The sequence below is a fragment of the Diadema antillarum genome, unplaced genomic scaffold (assembly GCF_040938485.1).
Source record: "Diadema antillarum isolate AM-2024a unplaced genomic scaffold, OU_Dant_1.0 scf00000127, whole genome shotgun sequence".
NCBI classification, from domain to species: Eukaryota; Metazoa; Echinodermata; class Echinoidea; order Diadematoida; family Diadematidae; genus Diadema; species Diadema antillarum.
In genome coordinates, this window is record NW_027271016.1 from 2,096,548 (window position 1) to 2,113,523 (window position 16,976).

The following is a 16,976-nucleotide window of genomic DNA, read 5'->3' on the forward strand; positions in this document are numbered from 1 at the left end:
CATACAATAGGGAGCAAGATCTATGTAAACTCTGAAGTAAATTCACCTTAAAACATTAAGAAGCTCAAATAACAATTAACATTCTAAACTTACTTCTAAAATTCCTTGAATATCGATTGTCTGAAATGGATTTACATAAGTACATTTCCATACTGCATTTTGGTAGACAAAATGTTTGACAAAAGAATATACAAATTCCTGCTTAATCTATTGATATTTAAGAATCCATCTCAACTGATGACAGGGAACCATCTCAAGAGACTGTTCAAGTGAGATGGACCACTAGTTTCTTAATTACTTTGATGTCATATCTCGTAACAAAGCACTATGTTGAAGTGATGCAATCTGAATTTTTAACTAGAATTATCACTCATTGTGATTAATATACCCCCACCCACAATTGAGGGAATTAGCTCAACCAGGATTATTTTTTCTTACTTTTTAATAAAGAAAAAAATTACCATGGCAATGCACTGTTCCACCTCTCAAATCAAGTGTTCAAAAACTGAGTGAGCAAGATAAATAAACTGACGATTTCTATGGTTTTTACTAAAAATTGTGTAACCATGGCAAAACAATGTTGGACATTAAGAAAAAAATGAAGTTTGCACAACTATAGGCCCTATATCATAGCCGTCATATGTGCCAAATTTCAAGCTAAATGCTAAAAGGGTGAGGGTTTAGTTGAATTCACATTAGTGTATCATTTTCATGCAAAATATACTGTTACCATGGCAACACATTTTCCACACTGACAAAAGATTTTTTGCACATCTAGGTAATGTAGAGGTAACATGTGCCAAATTTGAAGCCAAAATGCTCTAAACAGAGACAGGAGAATCGAAATGTTTGAATGATTTTCATTGAAAATGCACCGTTACCATGGCAACACATTGTTTAACAATGATGAAATATGAAGTTTGCATATTTCTGAACTACAATGGTTGCATGTGCCAAATTTCAAGCCAAATGCTCAAAGACTGAGGGAGTTACCTGAATCCAAAATATTTTTGTATGATTTTCATTCAAACTATGTTGTTACCATGGCAACACAATGATCAACAATGACGAAAGGTTAAGTTTGCACATGTACGTACCATAGTGGTCAGGTGTGCCAAATTTCAAGCTAAATGCTCAAAGACTGAGGTTGTTACATGAATCCACAATATCTTTGTATGCATTTTAGTGAAAAGATGCTGTTACCATGGCAACGCATCGTTCACCATTGATGAAAGATTAAGTTTGCACATCTATATGCTAAAGTTGTTGCATGTGTCAAATGTCAAGCCAATTACTCAAAGAGTGAGGGAGTTAACTGAATCCACAATATTTTTGTATGATTTTCATTCAAAATATGCCGTTACCATGGCAACACATTGATCGACACTTACGAAAGAATACGTTTACACATCTACATACCACAGTGGTCTTTTGTGCCAAATTTCTAGCTAAATGCTCGAAGACTAAAGGAAGTTAGCTGAATCCACAATATTTTTGTATGTTTTTTGGTTTAAAAAAAGCTGTTACCATGGCAATGCATTGCTCACCACATTGTTTCCATATCTATATACCATAGTGGTCATGTGTGCCAAATTTCAAGTCAAATGCTCTAAATTTGTTTAAGGTGCCCATCTGCGCTGAATCTATCCTTCCTCGTGGGTTCAAGCACATACTTTGGCTGGAAAACCAAAGTTTATTTCTTTATAAATAGAGAGTTTCATTTTAACGTGTTTAGCCACAACGTCATAATGAAAATAGCAACAAATCAGCGCTCAATAAATGTGATGGACAATGGCTCAACAACACTGTGGGAGTGATGAAAATTAGGTAATCGTTGAATAATTACAAAAGTGTTCAGGGGAACTTAAACTTTCTTCTTTCAATTTAAATCAATGCGGATCTGGCATTACTTTTTTTTTTCATCATCAACCAGACATAATATACAGAAAACAAGCCAAAGATGAACAATAAATAAATTGAAACTGGACATGTATAAAAACTTGAAATATTGTTTAAATGTTCACGTAGCAATGCAAATGCAAAAGTGAGGCACACACATACATGATAGCACCTCTAAAGGAAACATTGCGGCATTAACTTTCCGTATTGCGTTATTTTCATTTAAAAATGCACACAAAAAAAATTACAAGGAAACTTTACTACAACCAGGGCATGACAGACATGCTTCTTGTGTGCATGGATTTGTAGCTCAATATAAATGGAAAAGTGAGGCACACATAACATAACTCAATATCCATGAGTCAAACATTATGCATGATAGTATCTTCAAAGGAAACATTGCAGCATTTTACCTGTGTTACTTTGATTTAAGAATTCACCGAAAATTAAGAAAACTTTGCTGCACATCAGGGCAAGTCAGATATGCTTCTTGTGTGCATGGGTTTGTGGCACAATGTCGGAAAATCTTACTAGCATCATACACTGACGTGTTCTTGAAGTTTGTGGCTAATGCCCAGAACGAAGCCCTCACTTGGGATTGTAGCAGTACATGAATATGCCGCCACAAAATCAAAGAATGCTTCAAGCACCCAAGCATATTTGACGATGAAGACACAGTGGGCTTTAAAGAGTCTGTCAAATTCTTGCTTCCGGTCATCTCCAGCCTGGACTTAGTATGGTCTTGTCCAGGATGAGAAAATACTGGATGTACGTCTAGTCACTCCCTTATCTGACTAAGCAGGGCTGGCTGAAGGTGGCATCTTTAGCATCACTGAACTTCGCGCTTCTCGCTCGTGATGAATACGTTTCGCGCGGATCAACTTGGCGTTTCCCGTTTGCTAGGGCTTTCAGGTGGGAGAATCTCCAGATCAGAAGATGCTTGGGGCTGGGGTTGGAGTCTCTGCATCAGCAATGCCATGAACATTGGTTCCTACCTGAAAAGAGATTAAACATGTATAGCACTACTGATATTTCGAACTAAATTTCACTTGAATCGTTTGAGCGAATGACAAAGGCTACAATTATTATCAAATAAACTTTGCATCACATAGAGGGAAGTTAAGTTCTCAGTGAGAGGGCACTCTGGAGGGAAAAAATATTAAAATATAATTTTACATATTGATCTTAAATACAATGTACTAATAACATATTCATCACATACCTTTTAGTTTGTGATGTACAAGTAAATATTTCTGATATATTTCGGAACATATTATTTTAAAACATTTTGTCTCATCAGGTAAACCTCAAAGCCTTGAAAAAAATTCCCAGAAATCAGATTACTTTTTGCCATCATCGGGGTGGGGCCTACTTGATATTTACATGTTCCAGACTCATAAGATATTTGATGTACATATTATTACAAATCTATTTAATGAATTTAAAAGAAAACTGTCAAAACACGGTAGATACCCCTACACAATACTCATTGCTGAATGTTCTAAAGTTTGTTTGAGAAGAATCGCTTCAAAAACACTGATATATCAGAGAAGAAAACTTTGCATTTCTCACGACAGCATGAGAAATTCAGATTTTTAAATTCTACCTGTTACTGAGTACATGCAGATTCTACACGAGTCTTGCTTTGTAAGATATGAAGCTCAAATATTCTTCTCTAAACATGAGCTGGTACTTAAAAGCCCAATGAAACATGCATATTGATAATTCTCAAAATTGGAAGCTCAATGATTTGATCATAAACTGATTTCAAGTCTATAAACATTAAGCATATACTGTACTTACAGGCACATAGTCATTCTGCACCATGTACTGCTGGGCATCCCTCGGGAGCATGAGAGGTCCTCTCCCTTTCTTCTACATGGGGATGTTGGGTCTGTGAAGCATCGCTGCAAGTAGTGACATTCCACAAAATTCCTATAGAATGGAACACAATACAATTTTTTTTTTCAACTTTAAGTATTTCACCCATTCTCTTTTTAATACATATTAGATATGACGTATTGTATCAGCTCTGACAATCCCTAACATTCAGTACGTTTTCGACTTATTATCAATATCAGTCTATGAAGAGCAAACTCGTACACATTCACTTTCCTGAAAGGTGTAATAGCAATGAAGCATAAACAAATGAGTAAGTTTTACTCTTACACTTTGGACAGAAATTGTTCCAGTAATTATAATCAATGCCACAAGATCTGTGAGGATTGGCGGAAGGACTTACTGTCTCCATCCATGTCTTCACATCTTACGATGTCTTGCAACTAAGGGTGGTTTCGCTTGGCAAGTGCAAGATTCTATTGACGTAAAATGGCCCCCATCTGTTCACCATCTCCTGCACTTTTCTCGGTACAACTGGGCAAAGTCCGCATTGATCTGAAAATAAACACAAAAACTGTGAAATATCAGTGATAAGGAAGTGGAAAATGAAAAACAGAAACGCTTGACAAAAAAAAAGGAAGAAAACAAATATGCTTCGGGGGTATAAACGGTCGCCATAGCCACATTTCTAGATTTTTGTGTAATTAATTATTTCTTATTGGTCTCGAGGGTTGTATTTCATGCTGGAGGAAAAAATGAGACCGATATCTCTGATTTTTGTTTCAGATGTTATCGTTAAAATCAATTTTTAGAAATACCAGGGATGTCTTGCATATCTAAACACCAAGAAGGGATAGTCCTGACAGAGTACTCCTTGGAGTACAAATTATACAAATAACAGATAATTTGCATTCCCTTTATCTTAAAAAATATTAAAAGTAAAAAATAACAAAAGGCCTCATATATTGTAAAACTTCACTACATTCTCTCACTGGTGTATGTGATGCTTAAAGGTAGGGAATCTCATTTGCACGCCTTAAATGAAGAGTTGTATAAATACAGTGGTATGTTGAAGAGAATATCATTTTAGAAACTCCCACAAAGTATTGAAAGTGGAAGGTAACATTTAGTACAGTTTTTTGACGGTTAGATTTTGAATTGAATTATTTTCGGGGCTCACCGTAAATTCCAGTACATTACTAGGCTACCTTTGCAGACCCATGTATTGCATGTGTGTCCATCATGTATATTTTGTTAACAAAGTTCATCAACACTTACAAACATTTCTATATACATTCTTACCACACACTCTATATGTTATTACATCAGCTCTTGTACTTTTAGATTTGTGTTTATAGATCACAAATACAGAAGAATGCAACAAAAAGGCTTAAGTGTGGCTGACACACAGAACTACTGAGTAGTTGAGTTTTGTGCATTATTCAAATTTTAGATAACTGTTGACTTCCAAATTTCTAAGCAGTGGCCTAAGCAAGTCCCCTGAGGTTCATATTTAATGTTTTGCTGCATTTTGGGAGGTCTGTAAAAGGTATCCCCTACCTTTAATGCATACATCTCAGCCAGAAGTGTAGATCTGTAGAATTTTTAAGTCTAGATCATTCTACTCAAACACAGATCACCACATTGATTATGCTACAAAGAGAAAGACTGGAGTAGAATACCTTTATCCAGGTGCGAAATCTTGTTCCATTGCACGAGTTAATCCCATACATTATTTGTTTCATACAACGCCTTCAACAATAACACTAACAGACTTACTAGTTCAAGAAAGAGTCTTGAATTCAGTGCAGAAATGGCAACCATAAGGCCTAGGTGTCCAGGCCTACTACTGAGTGGAAGTAATAATAGTAGAAGTATTTTCATGGAATGCAAATCAGTAGCACATTCACATTACATACACATGTACGCAGTCGAGTGCAAGTAGCATTGAAGTTGATTATTCCAGTAAAATGAGTGACATGATGCACGCTTGATAGTAAGAGTGTTGAGTGCACACGCCAAAGGTAATTGTTTATTGTGACATCAGACTCAGTAGACCTAGTCATGCAATGGAACAGAAACTGTTTATTAATTGTAGACCCCCTATTTTAATATGGGAGTCAATGGAAATTGGTGATGTCAGCCAATATGGCCCATGCGATAGAAGTTTTTACAGTTCAGAGCTTGACGCCACTGCACTGGCATTGCAACATTGGCGCCCTAAACCCTGGGGCGCTCATCACACAGGGGGCTTCGTGTTTGGGCTGGTCGCAGTTCTATTGTAGCGCCCATAGGGTCTACGTACTATTGGTGGCCTAAACCAGGGAGCACCTCCCTGCCTAAATACAACGTTAAAAATAAAACCCATCTAACAGCATATGCCCTACATTTTATCACAGCATATAGTGGGGCATGATACGGCCTAGAACTGTGCCTTTCTACGTAGAAATTGATAAATTAAACCTTACAAGAGTGTAGGAAGGGGTGAACTGACACTAACTTGTTACTGTTACTCAGTGTTAGACGACAGTTAGGCCTACGCTACAGTAGCCTGTGTTATGCCCATAGCTTTACCTTTCAGTCAAGACACCAACATCGTAAATCATTAGGTAGAATGGGCGCTTTATAAGAGTCCCTGTATTATTACACTTGTACTTGCAGTTTCACCGAAATAGAGCCCCCACAATACTAGTATAACGTTAGCCTACATGTAACTTGTTACAATGTTTGGATAGACACACGAATAGCCATGAACAGCTAACGTTAGCACTGGCGCTTCAGGGATGGACAGTGCTGTATACAGCGGCAAGGCTCAAACTCGCCAAAAATGTAGGGCGGTTAGTGCACATCTTAACATCTTTTATCTTTGGTTACTGAGTCCCAGAGTTATCAAACACATTCTTAAGCATTCATACAGTAATATGCTCACCTTTAAGCAACTTGGTCAAGCTTCCGTCAGATCATGCCCTCAAAAAACTCCGGCCTGCATGACTTCTGCCTTCAAGACCAACTCAACTGTTCGAGTCATAGCGTTTGTTTGCAAATGGTCGATGGTAGGTACAAGATTAGTACACTATTCTTGCGGTCGGCTACACGTCACTTCCGGTTGACTGGAGTGAAAACAGTGAAAACAAACAGCTTGCACGCGCTAAGCCTGCATATGCTATGCATAATGCGCATACTGCATGCTGTGCCTGCATGTGCGACGCGTTTTATGTGCAACTCTACGCAGACATGGGGACTGTTTTTCATTACTAGTATTCATTTTGTCATTTATTCATGAGATACATACATCATGTCTTGCCAGCAATATTCTAAAAATCTGGATCCTGTCGATCGATCGGTCGGATCCCGGTATTTTGCCAAGTTGAAGGCAGCCGGACTGGACCTGTGCCCGTATGAAATCGCGGCAGGACTCTGGATCAACGACCCGAAAATGGCCAGATGTGCTGTAGAACCTCATTGAGTAGGCCCTACCCCGATATCTACGTTTACTTAGTACCTCATAGAAACTTCAGGTAGGTCTATAGGCCTATATAACGTTAGTACTGTAGTAGGCTTAAGGTAGGGCCTAATTTAGGGTAGGCCTAGTCTAGGGCCTAATCCTGCTGCCCGCACAGCTACAGTAGTACAGCTTGTGCTCGCGGGGCGCCCCGGCAGAAAACACGTACAGCGTTACCCCTCCAGGCTCACGCGACTGTTTGTTTTCACTCCACCGCTATCCATGACCCCGTGACACGCAAAATACCCGGATGTCCGACCATGAGAATAGAATCTAGTACATGTACAATGTACATATTGTGCACTGAATGTGTGTGTATGACTACGCTATCTAGCATCGCATGAAGCAAAGTGACGGCCAGCGCCAATTCCGGTTTTAGGCGGTTCAAGATAGCGCATGACGTCATTTACAAGTCATCTGATTGGCTGAAAGTTTAAGTCCTTGTTAGATTTAGATTGCGAACAGCTTCGACACTCAACTTTTAATCGAAGCTACCTAAAATAAGTCTTAAAGACTTAAAATATTTTAAGTCGTAAGAAAGATTTAAAATTTAAGTCCTAGAAATTAAGAGAGTATGTCAATATTTCATCTTCATTGGGGCAAAAGTACAGTTTCAACTAAAAAAGTGTGTTAAAGTGTAAGAATCATCATTAGCATCTGCAAATTTCAACTTAAGCTATTGAAATTAACAATTATTATCTTTTTTTATTTTCATATTATTGTTCTTTTTTCATTATGTGTTTATACATTGTCATTCTTTGTTGTAAATGAAATAAATGAATAGAAACAAAATGATTAGGAAACCCACTTGGCTTGCCATATTTAGGTCGTGTGTAACTTTACGAACAGTTTTATGAAACGGGGCCCTGGTGTTCTTGATGACGGGAAGAAAAAACCAAAGTCTGAATTGGGGAAATTCCTTTGAGGACTGGGATGCAGCTGCCAAAGCCACAGCGATGCAAAGCCCACCGTAAATTTTTGAGAATTCCCCCCCCCCTTTTTTGGCTGATACTTTCATATGTTCTGTTGATCTAGAATTCCATCAGCCACTGATTTGCAACCAGTGAGGTGTAAATTATAGAATACAATATCATTTCTGTTGAAATTTCAAATGACCGATAGATAGAAGTAAAGGATAGTGGATTCATGCTGCTTTGCACATTTTTACAGTTGAGAAAGCAAACATCTCATACCATCAGGTTTCTGGATGCCTAATGAAAAAATATTGGAAGAAGTGGTCCACTAGGTTTCTGGTACAAATTTCTCAGTGTTGGTTACTCTGAAATGGAAGTATCAAAAACTTATTATAAGATTTGAGTGGTTTTTCTTTTATAGATCTTTGTAATGGTCTGTTTTAACTTTGTACTGATCTTGAACCACTGTGCATGTTCAACAATCAGGAGAAAAGCAACAAATAAAGTGAGAATGGGAAATGACTTCAAGGTTTGAGGCCCGTTACGTCAATTTCCTCAGAATGGGACGTTGTCTCTCTGTCAGATAGTTAGTAAGCTATTAGTAAAGTGTTATATGTGAACACACTCTTCATCAGTGGGAGTTTTATTGTGTGAGAGAATGTGTTGTATCTTTTATTTGTATTTATATATTTGTGTTGTTGTTTGTTTTCTTCCATTCTGGTCCATTGATGCGAAGCTCCTCTGGCATGGGAAAGAGTGTGTGAGTTATTGACGGAAAGGCGCAGAGGCATGAACACATTACAGGCATGGCAGACACCACGGTAAATGTTTTCGTTAAAAACCGGAAGAAGGAATCACATAAAAGATAGAAAAAGGGACGGGAGAGACAAAGTCTGAGAGACGGAGAGCTTATTGAAAAAAAAAAAGAAGAAGAGAAAACAAGTTTGAAGAAGTAGGCAGGAAAGAGGACAGAGAAAGCAAGAGAAGGAGGATGATTATAAGACAGAAAGGTGATAGGAGAGAGAGATGGAAAAGAGAGAGAGGGAGATAGGAGTAGAGAGAGACATAAAAAACACGGGGTAGAGTAAGAGAAACAAGATGAAATATAGAAAGAGGTATACAGAGAGAGAGATAAAAAGAGAGATGGAGAGAGAGAGAGAAAGAAAGAGATAATTTGAATGTGTCGGGAGGAAGTGTAAGGCAGAGGGGTTGGTGGATGTCAGCACAGGGGCCACATCGTTTAAAGTGCGCTCACCGCATTTCCTGATTGGTGTGGGGGATGGGGGGGGGGGGGTGGGTGGAGGAAGAGGAGGGATGCGTCTTATCAGATCTTCCTTTAGTTGTCAGCCTATTGAATCCCAAGGAGCAAAGCCACTGATACCCCGTGGATTGATGCTGATCAATGCAGGAGCAAAGTGAGTGATGACTCGTTGGCGGTGGTGGTGATGCTGGTATGGATGAGAGATGGGGGGCTGGGAGTTAACTCCCGGGAGTACTGACATCAGAGACTCAAATTTTACCTCTCTCATCAGGTGATCTTTCTCTCTTAGTCCCGCAGATATATATTGCTGTAACTGTTAAGAAAGAAACAATAACAAGAGCACACAGATAGGAGAAACATTTGTGCAATGAAGTATACAGGTTGAAAGCATCTCACAAGTATGTGTGTGTATGTGTGTTCCATGTAATAAAGTACAAATGCTCGACTGACACCTGGCAGAAACAGCGGCCGTAAATGAGGCGTGACGTGCAGAAGTGGAGATGTTTAATCTAACTTTATTCGACACCCATTCCCTGAACTCGGCATGGTTCTTTTTTTTTTTTCTTCTTCTTCTTCTTCTTGAAGGAGGGAGTGCTCTCAGATACCTGCACGATCTTCCAAGTGGAAGTGGTGAAGTGAATGCAACAAACAGGTTCACCTTTCCAGCAAGATGTGGCAATTGAATAAGATCTGACAAGTGAATGGGGTATAGTCAATAAATCATCTTAAATATTGGCTTCTGGCAGTCTTTTAAGGTTGCCAAATTAATATGTGACTCTGATGTGGCTATGGCACCATCTAGCAAACACTTTTCTAATAAGTTTCTTTTTCAGAATGGATCAAGATTGTGTATGCTTTAGCTTTCTTGATAGGTGACTGAAAAACATAATCTTGATTTTTTTTTTTGCCTATGATTGGAATCAAGATCAATCAGTTTCTTGTTGGAAATTTAGTAATTTAAGAGAGTGCGTAAAAAAAGAGAGTACCTATTTATTTTGAGTGCCTAAAAAAAGACAGTTGAAGCGATATTGCTGTAAATGTAACTTTCTCCTCTCCAATCTGCTACCTGATGCCATTTTAGAACCTCTGTCTGCATAGAGGTAGTCACAGGTCTCTTGCTTCATTCTTGGTCAGCTTTTAAGTACTCAAATACTAGAATCATTTACTGGTCTGTTACTCTTTGGCAGTATCTTGCCCCATTTTGGTGATGATCCCTTTAAATGTCCAGCTGTAAGCCATGGGCTTTGACAGAGCAGGCTGTTTCAGATACAGTCCTTATGAAAAAAAAAAAAAGAAGAAGAAAAAGAATCTCAATGGACTGGCATCAAAAAGTGAACCAGCCATCCCCTATATTTCTGACATCTGCAAGATGTTTGATCTCAACTCGTATCGTGCTTAAAATGTTGTTTTCTCTCTTTTGTTCACAAGTAAATGAAATTTTCCTCCCACGGGCCATAAGACATGTAATCAAGTTCACTGGCAGTGCAGCTCGCTTTACATGCAGGTGTATGATACGTGATCTAGTGTACTCCCAAGGAGGCCGAAGTGATTTCTCCATTCTCCATTTGCTATGAATTGCAAATGAGTTGGGTGCGCTGGATGCACGGCATGACACAGGCATCTGTCTCCCATCGTGGATCGAGTAGGGGACCCCCGTCTAATGAACGCTGGGATGCTTTGCTGCTGCGGCAAACTAGACGATATGTTTATGCCCTCATGTTTTGTATTCACAATGCCTAACTTTGGCTTGGCAGTGAGTATCTTGTTGGCTCACTTGTCCCCAGCCCCCTCCCCCATCCTCCCTCCCCCCCCCCCCCCTCCCCTTCGCCATCCCTGACAAAATTATGAACTCGTTCACTTAATGTCTTCACGGTATATCACTCTCCAGTCTGTTCTGTATCCTTGGCTATGCAGAGAAAGAAAAAGGGAAAAAGAGAAGAAAAAAAGAAAGGACCACACCCCCCCCCCCCAAAAAAAAAAGAAAAAAAGAAAAATGGTGGGTGCATTTGCTCAGAGGAAATCACATTTCAATGAGTGTCCTCTAGAGCATAGACTGAATCAACTGAATACTTATCTGTCAATATAGATAGAGAAAAAAGAGTGAGCGTTTAATGCAACTTGTGTTTTTTCTCCAAGTAGGAAAAACATGCTTGATGCTCCTTACGGCAGGCATCAGTTCAGTTCAACCTTAACAAAACACGCCATACCGAGATGCATTTTATGTGTGTCTGTTAAACCTGTGTTGATATATTTGTATCTCTTATTCCCACAGAGAGAATTTACCCTCCATCTTACACAATAAGGGGTATAATTTGTGGAGTTAGAAATCTTGCCTTGAGATTTTGTTGTACAGTGACATGGAGTGCCATTGTGATCAGCAGAATTGAGTTTTGGCTAGCCCTCACATCACAGTCAAATTCTGGTTGAAGAGAGTGGGTGCTCTTCTCCACGAGCTCCAAAGATGGAGACGGGATGTGTGCCGCCATGGCGATGGAGATGGATGAAGGTTCAGATTGAGTGCAGCAATAACTGAACGATGAAGATGAAATATTTTGTTGCCATGGCAAGGGGATGGAACTAAGTTTTTGATTGCCTTTAGATGCACTCAGCCATGATCCCCCTCCCACAATGATTTTTTTTAGAAAGGTCTACACTGTGACTTTGATTTACACATGTAGGGTGAGGAGGGGCTACTGTTAAGGTGTTATGAGTTGTTAAACTTATGGGTTGACTTACAATTTGATGTACCCTCAACCAGAAGACATCATTAGTATCATGTATGAGGCCAGTTTCAGGAAACAATTTTGCAAGTGGTGCGGAGGTGAAACTTCCACTCATATTACACAGTAAAGAGACATTATACGAGTACATTCACAAAAACCAAAGTTGTAACTTGCTTTGGATTATAGGGCCTACAAACGTGTACATGACCTTTTTTTTAAGGACAGTATTTAAAGCTAATATTCTTCACAATATGTTGCACTACTCACCCGCATGATGCCAGAAGCTCAAATTTTGGCAAGTTTTGTACTTCATATTTCTTCTTTGGTTAATCCACTGATTCTATCAAACATGAGAATGTTTTGGTATTACAGCTATACATTTGTTCTAAGGGGCTGGTAACAAACCAACTCTATATAAGATCAAGCAAGGGCACCACAATGTCATAACTCGGTTGAGTGAAAAGAATGGTCAGTGTGATCTTTTGTGAAGGAAAAGGTTAGAATAAAATGTAATGATGAAAATGGGGATGACAAATTTGTGAAGTGCATTATTTTCACTCATTTTGGAGTGACCTCAGGGATTACTCCAAAATCTTTGAGTGATCCCTGAGGTCACTCCAAACTTAGTAAAAATAAACTTTTTTACTCAAAATTCACTCCAATTTCACTCTAAACTCTTTCTTTTCTGTTATTCACTCCTTCAAGAGTGAACATTTTCACTCGATTTTTTAGAGGGTATACATTCCCCCTCACTAAACAGAAATTAATCCTGACAATTGGAAAGTTTGCATAAGGCTTGCCTAACATAGCAACCATCAGTGCCTATAAACTGGATTTCCAGAATGTATTCAAGTGCACTCATGCACTGGGAGCAGGTGAATCCATTGACATATCTCATCCAGTAGAGGTATATACCTATAAATTCAAATTATTCATCATAATAATATGGCACATTGCACATATTACAGAAGGAAACCTGATTTTTCTGTGGCATCTTTATTTGGGTTTGTAGTACATGTAGATAAAGAAAAATAAATGTCCTCTCTCTCCATTGCCATATGAGCGTTAACCAGTAAATTTCAAAATGACAAATAATTCATGGTCTACAACATACTGCATACGGAGCATGTCATAGTTACATATGATCAGGAAAGGGGCAGCTGAGTCTTTGGAAGAATTTGGGCAGCAAATAGATACAAGAGTCTTATCATGATACACTCCTCTCTGTAGCATCAGGAGGAACTCGGCAAACACAAATTTGCATAAGAGATTGACAGAAAGGGGACAGAGGTTCTTTTCTTTATTTATTTCTTTTTTTAAGGGGGGGAGGGGAGGAAGGGTGCGCAGGAGATGGGATGCAAACATCTGCCATCTTTTATTATGTCTCAGTCATGATTCCTGCATGCGATACATAAAAGTGATGAAAGTATGCTCAGCAAATCGAGGGACAAACGCTCGACCTCTCCTCTCTATCGCAGTTAGAATTGGCGAGTGAGGGGATGATGTTATTCCAGCAATGGGAGTGACATCGTAATTACTCTCCATTCGTAGTCAATCAGTCAGTTGGAGGATACAGAAGGAACGAAAGTTTATATTGCTTGCCAATGTCAAAACTCTTGCTCGATAGACAAGCTCTCTGTCTGCCCCAGTATTCTTTCTATGAGCCATCTCCACACACTATGAGCTTCTATCAAGAGCAATGTCTTTTAACTTCTGCCTTATGCTTTTCCCCCCCTCTCTCTCCATCTTTGCTGCTCAAACAGTATAGATGGTAAGAATGAGAACTTTTCAGCTGATTTCTGGGTAAGTTTGCAGCAGCGTGCTCGTTAGTGTCATACCTAAGAGATTAATGAATAAGTTTCTGCATGAAACGTCTTTTTGCACACCAACAGCCCAGTTTAATGATTAATGTGAAAAGGAAAAAAAAAACGAGAATAAGAGAAAGAAATAGAGCGAGATTGACACTAAAAAGAGAGAGATTGAAACTAAAAGAGAGAGGGCTGATTTCCAGTAGAGATTAGAAATTGTGCAAATGTGTGTATTGATTACATCAGTAAACTGGGGAGTTATGAATGGCTGTCACTCTGCAAAAGATATTGTGACAGTTTTGACATTAGATATAATACTCTCTTATTTTTTTAAAGGTATATTAACTATACCAGCAGATTAAAGACCGTAAAACCTGTAACTAAAGTTGTAGATCAAATGTCCCATCCCTCACAAACATTTATTGAGTCTTTATTGCCGATAACAAAGAACATCTCAATCTCAAGGCAACCATTTAGATGCAGAAATCATCTGTCACCTACTTTTTTTTCCTACTTAGAAAGCTAATTCTCTGGTCATATGAGCTCTAGCTCTGTAAGACTTGATGTAGAAGCCTTGCTATCCTGTGTGTTCTGTACAGTGGAATACTAGCGACCTTCTCATGAGAAAAAAAAAAGTATGGAAACTTTAATAGTGCCTCAGCATCTGTTTTTTAGTGTGAAATAGCAGAAATCAGGGCTATAAAGCATGTCTTGATTACACTGGCAAAGTGTTCATTTTGCAACACTCAAAAACAAATTGATATTAGTCTATCTTTTTTCTTTTCATGGGGGGGGGGAGAGGGCGGATGCAGTTGATGTCAATATTGATGCAGATTAAATTGCTTATTTTATTGGTTCTATCAATTATGAGTTCATCTCTTGTACAAGCAACCCGTGTCATATTTGACCCAGGGATGTGCCGATGCAGAGAGAGGAACAATTTACCACAGCAAACACAGTGTCATTTCCTCGTTATGTGCCACGCCCCCAATCCGCCACTCCGCTGATAGTTTGACAGGTTTGTATTACTGACCATAAATCCATGTGCATGCAGTGGTAACAAGCACTCAAAGCCGTGAGTAATTAACAGGACGAATTGAGCTGTAAATGCATTGCGCCTGGCCGTAATTTCATGCCCCATCTTGTATTTCATTGTTTGTATCTAAACAATCTTAAATTCTGCAATGTCAATAGATGAGCCGGGTTATTTGCAAGTGAAAATTGATGATTTTATAGCCACAGATGAGAGCCCAGCAAACAGACGTGGGTATTACACAAATTGTACTGGTATTATTTCCAAAGCCCCCTTCTTTTTTTTGCCTTCTCCCCTGATGGAGCCAGGGGTTGCTAGGCAACGGGGTGAAGAGGAACATCCAATAATGAGTGTCCGGGGATTATTGACGGAACCCTTGACGATGCCACAAGTGGGCGTCGATGCCATTATGGCCAATCAAACCGATGCGATACGGACCATGGCTTTAATAATGGCCCAAGATGCTGTCTTTTGTGCTGCATCATCGAGTGGCTCAATAGCATTAACCAAACAACCTCACTGGACTCGGAAACATTTTCTGTACTATGTTGGGTTCTTTTTTTTTCCTCCTCCGTAAAAAGGTTGTTCAATTTCCCTGTTCACCAGCTGCAGATGCAGGGAAGTATTTGTGACTACCCAAGCAACATGGTCACAAGTCACCCTAGCTTCTTTTCATTCTGACATGTTCCGTAATAAAAACAGAATCAAAGGCAAAACAAAAAAAATTAAAATAAAAAAAGTAGACTTCTAATTTTTAGTGGTATAATGCTCATCCAAATCAATACTAGCTGTATGCTATTTGATTTATGAAACAAAGTACAGAGAAAATCTAGGATTTAGCGAATGCGAGTGGCTGACCCATTGCTCACGGCAACCTCATACATCCTGTAAAAGTCTATAGAGATACAAGGATCATCATAAGAAAAATTTTTAATTGTGTGTTGAATTACCTTTTCTTGGATCTAACCAGTTATACTTGGGGTGGAAATTCAGTTATTGTTCATTTATTTCATAGTTGCTTTATACAGGGAATCAAATGTTCACAAGAACTAGTATTTTCTCCTCCCTCCCCTTTTTTTAAATTCTTTGGAAATTTGTTGATTCTGGTGATTACTCATTATCCAACATCTCATTGTATCCTGAAATCTGTCAACAGCTTTTGAGGGGAAAGATTGCTGCATTCAAGCAGTGGCTATAGGCTGCACCGCTGCTTGTCAAATATTACCACAACTATTTAAGCGTTAGTTCATCTATAGCTGTGTAGTCCAACAGGTGAACTAAGTGCACATTTTGGAGAGACACAATTGTCTTGGATTATAACTGATCATGGTATCTAACGAGTAACCCTATAGATACATTTGAAATAATGTTATTTGTCGGTACCTCAACCAAAGAGTTTGTGTTTGATTGACATTTGTTTGTCATTTGTTTGTTTGTTTATTTGTTTGTTTGTTTGTCTGTCTGTTGATGTCACTTGAAATGTTGCAACAAATTTTGATGAAATTTTCAGGATGAGACCATATATAGTGAGGATAAAGATGATGACTTCTTGTATAGCACCGGTATCCGCCTTTGAAGGGCACTCATACATGGCGCGTGATCTAGAATGTCTCGATTTCAACTTCATGGTGGTAACAGGCAAAGGCAAATAATTTTTGATGGTGAGCCAGATCATATTCCCATGATTCTATGGGTGTTACATGTAGTTACCCTATGCCCTTGGTGGAGACATAACTGTAGTTTTACAAGTGGATTTCATATTCCTAAAACTTGATATACTCAAGAGTATGTATTGTTTTGCACTTAGTATGGAGACTCATTTGCAGTGCTGTTTGATATTGCAAGCAAATTGACTTCTTGAGAAGCGGAAATGACAACTTAATCATAAACCGCAGGAAAAAAAAAAGGTTATGAAAGACTCAAAATCTGATAGTCAGGTCAAATTAAGTCTCTACTTGCTAATACTTTTTTCTTCATTACCACCCCCCCCCCCCCAC

The 16,976-nt window shown here is 38.8% G+C and overlaps 1 protein-coding gene and 1 long non-coding RNA gene across 3 annotated transcripts in view; one reads left to right on the plus strand and one right to left on the minus strand.

Annotated features, from left to right (window-relative positions):
* The window catches only part of LOC139720345 (NAD(P)H-hydrate epimerase-like), a 169,802-nt gene that overhangs the window by 120,836 nt on the left and 31,990 nt on the right, over nt 1-16,976 (plus strand). The window lies entirely within an intron of this gene.
* On the minus strand, nt 2,191-6,762 carry LOC139720344 (uncharacterized). Of its 2 annotated transcripts, XR_011710162.1 has the most exons (4): nt 6,668-6,762; nt 4,142-4,293; nt 3,703-3,834; nt 2,191-2,894 (listed from the first exon to the last, which is right to left on the minus strand). It is a non-coding gene; the product is annotated as an uncharacterized lncRNA (long non-coding RNA). The 2 variants fall into 2 exon arrangements; XR_011710161.1 differs by lacking the exon at nt 6,668-6,762 and having other exon boundaries at nt 4,142-4,626.